This window comes from Homarus americanus, unplaced genomic scaffold, assembly GCF_018991925.1.
Source record: "Homarus americanus isolate GMGI-L3 unplaced genomic scaffold, GMGI_Hamer_2.0 scaffold32583, whole genome shotgun sequence".
NCBI lineage: Eukaryota > Metazoa > Arthropoda > Malacostraca > Decapoda > Nephropidae > Homarus > Homarus americanus.
Genome location: NW_024713129.1, coordinates 1,286,988 through 1,295,644, shown reverse-complemented (window position 1 = coordinate 1,295,644; position 8,657 = coordinate 1,286,988).

Genomic DNA, 8,657 nt, shown 5'->3' with positions numbered 1-8,657 from the left:
ACCGCCCTGAACACACATACAAGGGAGACTGTCTTGCTGCTCTCCCCACACTCCCTGCCTTATGAATCTTCCCGTGACGTTACTCTGAGGTCACACTTAACCCTGACGAGCTTCCCTCACTTGCCGGCCTGTACCTCTACACCCGCACGCCCAGCTCCCACACCCCCTGAGAAGCTGAGGGAGGAATGTCTCAGCTGTTTATTTATATCACTGACTCTTGATAAACTGACATATTTCTTTCCTCTTCATAATTCAATGTACTTTATTTATTTGGCCATATTAAAATGTAATAAACTGATAATTAAAAGCATGTTATTCAAGCATAACTTCTTATAGGCTAAATGTAATCAATCTTTGTGGTCGTGATATTTCCTACATTAGTAATAATAAAAATTTGGACACCCAAAAACTGATCCATTTAAAGTTGACAATAACAACAACTAAACGACCAAAGGTTCATCATAGTACAGATTTTGGTCTCTCTCTCTCTCTCTCTCTCTCTCTCTCTCTCTCTCTCTCTCTCTCTCTCTCTCACTTATTTGGCTTCTCTCTCCACTTCCATGCAGTGGTGCGCGCAGGTGGTGGTGGAGGAACACGGGCACTACCAACCTATCATTTCAACCCTGTGAATTATTTCTTATCAAAGTAAAACCAACTCCAGCCTTCGTGTGCTGATCATTTTCACGGGCCATATTTGGCTTTTTGTGCATAATGTATATGATTTGAACACTACCAGACAACTTACAATACATATATCTTGTTAAAAATAAAATATGCAGTATAATTTCAGATACATTTTGTCATTTTCGTTTATTCACTAGAACCATGCAGTGGAAAGGACATACATTATATTCTACACTACATGACATTTTGTGTCAAAATTCTGTTTGCAAACAAGTGCAATTACTCAAGAAAACAATCTCTCTCTCTATCTCTCTCCCTATATATATATATATATATATATATATATATATATATATATATATATATATATATATATATATATATATATATATATATATATATATATATATATATATATATATATATATATATATATATATATATATATATATATATATATATATATATATATATATATATATATATATATATATATATATATATATATATATATATATGCAAATCATAGGTGCGCGTGATCCAGGTATATGCTGATAACCACAAGGAAAAAAGAAAACACGAAGTTCCCAAGCGCTTTCGTGTCTGTTCACTAGTTGTACTCACCCCTGAAGATGTGAATTACACGAAAGCGCTTGGGAACTTCGTGTTTTCTTTTTTCCTTGTGGTTATCAGCATATACTTGGATCACGCGCACCTACAGTGATTTACTTGCATATATATATATATATATATATATATATATATATATATATATATATATATATATATATATATATATATATATATATATATATATATATATATATATATATATATATATATATATATATTAAATTGTGCACAGAAGAAGTCTCATCCCAGGTGCAGCCGTAACCCACCACATGCTACCTTGATGGACATTGACAGACCGGTCCCTGGCACGCAAAAGAATAGGGTAAAAACAAAACACTTCTTTCACTTTATTATGGAGCTCCTCCTGTCCATTATACATATGACTTTCGAGCAAGTTTTTCAGTTATTATTGGGTAGCAACAGATGGACAGATAGACTGACAGACAGATAGATGGATGTCTAACCTAGAAACAACACCTTTCGCCATACCATACGAACAATAATAATAATAATAAAAATATCAACAATAACTTCCCAGTCACTGTTAACCGAGTGCTCTCTTTCATAGTGTAATTTTCCCCTCCTTTTCCTTGTGTTTATCCCGTCAGTAGATCTCCTCACAAACAAAAGCCACTTACACCAGACCCCGACAAATATACAGTACACTCTGGGGAGGAATGTAGAGAGAAGAGGGTCAGGTTCTTCCCTGAACACCGGCAGAGAAGGGGCTCCTCTGGAGGACGGGGGATGGGGGGGGGGGGTCAATGCCTGCCAGACACTTGTGACTGGGAGAGTCTTAAGAGATATGACTGTCCACCAAGGAACACTAGCGCTGGGTAAAAGTTGATGAAGATAAGAATTAATGGAGAACACCGGGATATGATATTGATAGCAGTTCTGTAATGATACTAGAGTTTAAGCTAGGCACTTTAACTACATTTCAAGTTTTACGTTATGAGGGCTAGTAAATCCTGATCAAATATCACAGCACCTGACTACATGATGAATTAACTTCGTCACATTAAGGTAATATTGAGGCACCGGTGATATACAGCAGCACTGACACATGGATGTCAACGTGGACACTGAATAAAGGAGGTGTTGATTTAAGAGAGGGGACGAGAATCATATTTAATGCAGCTGATGAGTGGATACAGGTGGTTCGATCCTGGGGCATCCCCAGTCCACCCTTACATAAGTGGGTACCTAACAGTGCTCTTGACGAATTGAGGATAGTCGAGTACAGTGGCAGACAAGCTGCCATCTTGTATACAGATGGCGTGGCAAATAGTGTAAGTTAAGGCCTGAGGGACCAATTTTCACTTTCACTCCATTACAATGTTAATATGTTGATGAAGCTGTACCTACTCTCCAACCTAGTAACACTGACGCGAACTTCATCAGTAAGGGTCAAATTTAGATAATTTGGGGTCAACATTGCCATCCTGCCATGTTGCAAAACTGGATGAGACAGGTGAAAGGAGTCTAAATGATAACTTTATCTTTTTAATTTTGTGTCAAAACAGAATTACAAGAAGGCAGTAGCCAATCGGATAAGACATACCCCACCCACTCCTAAATCACGAATTTTATTTCTATTGGAGTTTATAAAGTTTATGAAGGGGAGGCGGACAAGGGAAGTCCAGGGGTGGAATCAATGCTGGAGCTGCTTATAGACTTAGCAGTCTACCATATATGACATTTGTCCACAAGGAGTCGCCTGTAGGATGTCACATAAGCAGAATTAATGTGTTGTGTATCGACCGGGGTCTGGTAATTGTTGTGGTTACGGATGTAACAGTCCTCTTAAATCTATACTTTAATTGTTGATTTTTTGAAAAGGTTTATTTTTTTGGAATTAGTTAAGATTTGCAGTTGTAAAGCATAAGAAAACGAACAGATCTTATTCTAAGGTCAATTGATCTGCATTAATACAAACAACACTTCCTTCACATAAACCCTTAGTTTCGTTGAAAAGTGAAATTGGGTCCCATAAGTATGAATTCCCGTTAGGGAGTGTGGATACAACCCACACTGTCTAGTAAGGAGGCATCGTAGCCAGCACTCAACTCGACCGTGTTCACTTCCACAACTGCGCGGACTGGGAGTGTCCCAGGATCAAACCGGCGAACCTCAAAACCCGGCCACCAAACGCCTTGCTCTGGGTAAGACTAATTTAAATGATATTTGAGAAAATCTGATCACATTTTGTAAATTGCAATGTTCTATCCACGAAAAACTTCACAATTTCTTTATTTCTTTGCAGTCTTGATGACTGTAATTATCTAGTCCTAATTTCTTTCTTAGATTTTCGTCCTTTCCGATATATTTTTTCTAATGTTTGTTATTTTTTGGCAGTTTTTACCGTCTTGGGGTACGGCAGTATGGCTACAGCTCAATTTTTTCTCCCTGAAATCGGTAATTCGTATTCCCGTCCCTGTAGCTCTGAATGGTGGTGGATGTAGTGCCTTTCGAATGGTACAGTATATTAACGTATCACACCCTACTGTATCAAAGTGGCAGTATGTTGTCCGGAAGGTAATGAGTACATATCTTTACGTCAAGGAGGTGAAGGCTGGCTGGTGTGGTGACGGCGGTACTTTTCTAGTTCTCTTAATCTCTCATTAAGGCACAAACGAGTGATGTATTGTACAGTATAGGCAGATAAGGGTAGAGAGAGAGAGAGAGAGAGAAAGAGAGAGAGAGAGAGAGAGTGTGTGTGTGTGTGTGTGTGAATAATAATAATAATAATAATAATAATAATAATAATAATAATAATAATAATAATAATAATAATAATAATAATAATAATAATAATAATAATAATAATAATAATAATAACAATAATAATAATAATAATAATTTACGGTTTGTTGAGAAAGTTCTGCAGCCCGAAGGCTGAAAATATACATTGGACATAAATGACTTAACACATATATTGGAGGTTAAACAAAAGCCTTCATTTGCTCGTGTTAGTGACCATAGGAAATGACTGCCGTGTATCGTTGTGTTATGGGGGAAGAGGGACGGTGTGTGAGGAAAGACGACCCCCTGGCCACTCTGTTAAGTCAGCTGGAGCAGTGGAGGGGAGAGATAGACGTTTTATAGGAGGAGAACGAAGCCCTCAGGACTGAACTCCTACAGGTAGGTATCCTGCCCAGCAGGACACCTTCGAAGGAGGGTCAGGAGGAGCAGGCGTGGACAGTGGTTGTCTCCAAGGGGACTAGGGTCAGACTCAGGAAAGTTGACCAGGGTGTGGAGTGCAGTAACCCCTACCAAGTGTTGGAGGAAGCTGGCGAGGAAGAGAAGAGACAGGGCGGTATGGTGCCAGGAGAGAAGAGGGCAGTTGATCAAACCCTGCCCAGTGGTAAGGTCGTGGTAGTTGGGGACAGCCAGGTGATATTCTTAGATAGGACTTTTTGTGCAAGATATAGGATACGTAGGACTAGGCTGTGTTTTCCTGGGGCTGGGATAGGACATGTAGCTGAGAGGATAGATAGGGTTTTGTCTTAGTGTAGGAGGCAACGACATAGGAAAGGTTAGGAGTGAGGAACTTTTAAAGAGGTATAGGGAGGCGCTGGGGAAGATTAGAGATAGGGGAGGGATCCCGATAATATGTGGTGTCTTGCCTAGAAGAGGAGTTGGTCGTGAATGGTTGTCAAGGGCAGTTGGTGTCAACGGCTGTCTTGACAGATATTACAAGTCAACATCAGTCCCATTCATTAATAACTGGGACAACTTCTACGACAGAACATAAGAACATAAGAAAATAAGGAGTCTGCAATAGGCCGGTTGGCCTGTGCATAGCAGCTCCTGTCGAGAGTTACTACCACTCTCTATCATCCATGAATCTATCTAGCCTCCTTTTGAAACTTTCCAGCGTTCCAGCACTTACTACAAAGTTGCTGAGCCTGTTCCACTCATCCACCACCCTATTTGTGAACCAGTTCCTTCCTATCTTCCTCCTAAACCTAAACTTATCCAACTTAAATCCATTGCTACGAGTCCTATCCTGCTCCGATATTATAAGAACTTTATCTATATCACCTTTATTGATTCCTTTCACCCACTTAAATACTTCTATCATATCTCCCCGCACTCTTCGTCTTTCTAGGGAATGTAAGTTAGTTTCTTTAACCTATCCTGATATGGAAGGTTTCTAAGTCCCGGAATCATTTTCGTCATTCTTCGCTGCACTGACTCCAGTGAATTGATATCCATTCTATAATAAGGGCACCGCATAATCGAGGTGCGGCCTGACTAACGCAAGATATAGTTGCAATAAGACCTCTGCACTCTTATTACTTACACTTCTAGATATAAAACCTAACACTCTGTTTGCCTTATTTCGAACATTAACGCACTGTTTTCTAGGCCGTAGGTCCGGGCTTACAAGTACCCCTAAGTCTCTTTCACAAGTCGACCTCTCTAGGTTGATGTTGTTGAGGCTTAATACATTGACAGTATATGTTCTTCCAATATTAAGTACGCTGCACTTGCTGGTGATGAATTTCTTTTGCCATTTTTCTGACCACTCCTGCAGTTTATTGAAATCCTTCTGTAATGCATTTGCATCCTGCCCTGAATTAATCTGCCGCCCTATTTTGGTGTCATCCGCAAACTTGCTTTTGTCACTGCTGATCCCAGTATCTTGATCGTTTATGTAGATTATGAACAAGAGTGGACCCAGTGCTGACCCTTGGGGAACCCCACTGGTTACACAGCCCCAATCAGATTTAACATCATCTATTGGTGAGCCATGATTTTATCCACTTTAAAACTTTCCCCTCGATACCATGAGCCTTAACTTTTCTAAGAAGCCTCTGATGTGGTACTCTGTCAAATGCTTTGCTAAAGTCTAAGTAAATAACATCGTAATTTTCGTCATTATCTACTACCTCGAAGACTTTCCTAAAAAACGTCAGCAGATTTGTTAGACAAGATTTTCCCTTTGTAAACCCATGTTGAGAGTCGTAAATTAATTTGTTTTTCTCTAAATGAGATCGGATGCTATCTGCTATAATTTATTCAAGAAATTTCCCCACTACTGACGTCAAACTAATCGGCCGGTAATTTGACGCTGATGCTGTCTCCCTCTGCCAGGACCGCCAAGATGGTCGCAAGTCAGTCCAAAGTTTTTGCATGGCTATAACATTCGTTGGAAATTTTAAACAATAATATGCAAGGTGACATTTTTAATTTCGTAATTCATTTATGTACGAGTTTTCACTAACATACGGTAGAATGTTTTAGTTAAAGGTAATTAATATTTTATGTTATGGCGTTGATATAACTCTAAGTACGTTTCAGAACAAACGCTATAAAAATTTTATCGAAAACATGTGATTAAAAATTGTTGTGCCAATTTTTCCTAGTCTGATGATTATGCATTTTTTTCCAGTGCCATATTTTCCTATTGCCATTTTTTCTGTGCCATTTTTTCCTGTGCCGCTTTTTCCTACATTCATGAGGAAACGCTTGAGACACGTGGATGTCACACTTGTCACAGTGACAAAGAGTTGAATAATATCAGGTTTAAGGCGTCACACACACCCTCTATAAATCCACCAGCCAGACTTCATACAGGTGTCTTGTCGTGTATTAGCTAATAATCGATATCTTATAATTGAAACTTAGAGAAAGACACAATTTAATATATTTTCTCATTTTAAACTTAATAACAGGGAGTATAAGACAAGCCTTGTGTAAAGTCTCTATTGTTTACCTCAGTTGCTCAGTTTAGGCAACTTCACTGATGACTCGTTGAGTTTAATAGAAATAAGGTATTGTACGTATATCTGAAGAACTCTTAGTTTTTATGAATTTAAAAAAGAAAGATGAATCATGCTCCGCTTCGTGAGCTGACAGAGAACTGTGGGCCACAGAACTCAAATAAGGAATCTGCATTATCGTAAGTAGTTTAGTAGTAAGTTCTAACAGATTGTCTACGTTAGAACTTGTAAAATGTAACTAAAAGCAAGAAAATTTCTCAGTGCCCGATGGAAAGAACGTTTTAGTTTGAACATGTTACTTTATTCCATTAATATAAAAGTCTGTGAGAGTTGTACCCAACACTCAATGACTTCCAGAAGAGACTACTTCTGTGAACATCTATTGTATATCATGTCTGACCATTTCCTCGTTTACTGTGTGAGGCTGGTGAAGGTGATCTATAAATGAATCATTAAAACTCAACTTAAAGTTCCCGTCATGCTCATACAGGAATGTTTCCTCTGTCTCTCTCTTCATTCACTACTTCTCTGCCTATACTGTAGGCTGTCAGGGTACAGCAGTCTATACAACTCATGTCCAAAGTTATATATATATATATATATATATATATATATATATATATATATATATATATATATATATATATATATATATATATATAAAATTGGTCAAATTAATTGGATTAGAAAAACGTTGTTAACGTTGGTCGATAAAAACAAAAATACGTTTACACATTATTATCTACTAAATAATACAAGCAAAAGTTGTAACAGAGAGAGTATGACAATATGGAAGCATATTGACAGACACCAGCAGTAGCCAGACTTGTCTCTCCACTGCATCATGATGTGTCACAACAGGGTGTGACCCGGCCATGACCCTTCTTAACGATTGTGACTGACAGACGTGATTGGCGCAGGGAAATCTAATGAGCATGAAATTACAGTAATGATCCAACGTCGTCGTTGATCCTACTGTGTAACCTAACAACACCTTTCGTCCCAATATCAAGAGGCTCAAACTGTAATGATAATGTCTGCCAAGAGTGTATAGTGAGTCATAGCTATTTAAGCTCAGACACCTAAGAGTCACAAAAGAGCATAAGAGGCGTAGAGTGGAGTGTAAATTGTCATCGTTGGTGTGGTTGGCAGGAGTGTATCAAGTTGACGTGGGTGGCCAGCGCCTCTCTCAACGTCACCGGCGATTGTGAACAGTGTCATGACCACCACAGTACCAGTGAGGCAACTACTGTTGAGAAGAATTGAATGAAAGGGAGAGAGAGAGAGAGAGAGAGAGAGAGAGAGAGAGAGAGAGAGAGAGAGAGAGAGAGAGAGAGAGAGAGAGAGAGAGAGAGATCAGACGGCCGTTAACTTTATAAAGAAACTGTCTCCACACATAGACATTGTGGCAGCAGTTTCGGCGTCGCAGAATAAGTTTATGTTGGTCGTACATTGAGGTACAACTCTAAGATTTAAGGGTCGACCAACAAGGCGGGTTCGACGAGGTGACGTTTGTGTATTATTTTATCGTCCAAGATTCATTATGGTTTGTTAGTACTACTTTTTGATGGGTGGGAATACTGTGGAAACAAATAGCAGAAAAAAGGAAGAGAAAAGAAAAAAAAATAAGAAAAAGAAACAGAAAAAAAAGGAATATAATAAAAATAA